Source organism: Mustela lutreola, chromosome 1 (genome assembly GCF_030435805.1).
Source record: "Mustela lutreola isolate mMusLut2 chromosome 1, mMusLut2.pri, whole genome shotgun sequence".
Taxonomy (NCBI): domain Eukaryota; kingdom Metazoa; phylum Chordata; class Mammalia; order Carnivora; family Mustelidae; genus Mustela; species Mustela lutreola.
This window is the reverse complement of record NC_081290.1, coordinates 134,858,958-134,860,923: the sequence shown is the minus strand read 5'-3', so window position 1 is coordinate 134,860,923 and position 1,966 is coordinate 134,858,958. Positions and strand designations below refer to the sequence as shown.

The window sequence follows — 1,966 nt, the reverse complement described above, 5'->3', positions numbered from 1 at the left end:
TAATGTGAGGCAAGCAAGCTTAGGTGTTATCCGGTGGAGGTATAAATAGAAACTAAGTCTGTGTTTCTCAAAGTAAGATTTGCAGACCATCTGTATTATAATCACATGACATAGTTGTTAGTATGCCCCACTCTAAAACACTAAGCCAGAATTTCTGGAAGAGAGAGCTCAAAAGCCTGCATGTTTAATCTGCATGCCAAATAATTCTGATGTACTCAAGTTTGAAATCACTGTCTTAGAATGCAGATTTCGCTGTGTTTTCAGAGTTGATGGATAGGACCGATATTATACAGTGGGAGGAAATACCAAGGGAATAGTTGTAGGTAACCGGACAGGGTGATGTAGCATGAAATCAGCTTTAGAGTAAAGCAGACCAGATTTGACTAGGTGATACTTTGGGCAAGTCCTTTAATTTTCCTGATCCTCTGTCTTCCTTCCTGTTAAAGGCAAGAAAGAGTACTTCTGTAGGATCGTGGTCAGGAATAAAGATCATTCGTGTATAGAGCCTGACACATTGTAGGGCTCCTGATAAGTCATGGCTCTGATCTCAAGGCCTGTGGAAGATTTCCAGGTGCTTAAAGTTTGCAACCCTAGGTGTTGGCGGGGTCTTAAGATGGCTGCCGGGTGGCAGGCTCCTGATGGAAGAAAAGATGTGGAGTGGGCTGCTACCTCCTTCCCTAAATGAAAGTGATGTTGAGTTGAATTCTGAAGATGAAGCCCCATTAGAGAACTCTGGACTTAACTTACAGGAAGATAACGAAGATGGCCATTACAAAAACAGAGATCTCAGATTTCCAAACTGATAGACCAAAACCTGGGGCAGAGGCAAATGTAAATGCATACAAAGAGTGCCCTCCGGAATTTCCTTAAATACATGGCGTAAATTTCAAGAATTGCATAAAAAACATTCTGAACAGAAAAACTTCAACTTCAACTTCGGGATTCAGAAGGAAGAAAAGAAAACGCTCCAGGAAAGGTAAATTGAAGAATGAAGCAGAGTCTCATAGTGAACAGACCTCAAGTGAAACCCAGTGGAAGGAGCTTACTCAGTATTTTGGAATCAATGATAGGTTTGAGCCCCTGTTAAAAAGAAAAAAAATGGACAAGTTGGGTCTTGAAAAGAGCATAGACCAGGCTGTGGAACAGTGGAATATCAAGAAGGCTGAGGAACTCAGCAACCAGCTAGCTACTCGAGAGCTTGGTGTAAAAATTGCTAAGGAAGCTGCCTGCCACAACTTTGCAAAAGTCAAAAAGGATGCTGAAAATTCACAGGTTGCCCGAAAAAAAGAAGAAGCTTGCATGGGGGTTTGAAGCAAAGAAGAGAAACCAAGAGCAACATGGGATATATGTAACTTGCTACAGTTCCTCAAGACATTTCAGTCTTGACTTGGGTTTTTGCTTGAGTCTTCAACTGCTCAATTTACTGAAAGATTTTCCTGCTTAGGTTAACTATGTCAGGAAACTAGTGGAAATTGGGAAAATAAGCATAAAGTTTGGGAGTTGATTATTAAATCTTTTCAGTCTTAAAAAAAAAAAAGTTTGCAACCCTAGGTCCCAGAAAACTGCTGGAAAGCACAGAGATCCCACATTTGAAGAAAATGTTTTGTAAACAAGTCCCCTAATCCAGTCCAAACATGGCCAATATCATATACACGGAGGACAAATAAGATTCCATAAGAAACTCATGGTCTGAGAGAAAAGGAAATAAAATTTGTCACAGTAACATGGTAGAATAATGCATCCTTCCGACTGCTTTGCGTTAGGACGTGATCAGAAAGGAAAAGTGTAATTTCCTAAAGAGCGAAAGAAATTATTTTGGCTAAATTTGATGGGCTAGAAAAGATAAATGCTGCAGATAACAAAGAAACTAAAATTATAGCTCCAAGGAAGTAGGAGACGAACATCAGGTTTTTGTTGTGTAGGTGATTAAATCTCAGAGGAGCATGACAAGAGGACCTGAAGTGAG

At 40.1% G+C, this 1,966-nt stretch overlaps 1 pseudogene; it reads left to right on the top strand.

Annotated features, from left to right (window-relative positions):
* The first annotated feature begins 606 nt into the window (after positions 1–606).
* Positions 607–1,423, top strand: LOC131819849 (protein FAM204A-like; annotated as a pseudogene).
* Positions 1,424–1,966: the final 543 nt, after the last annotated feature.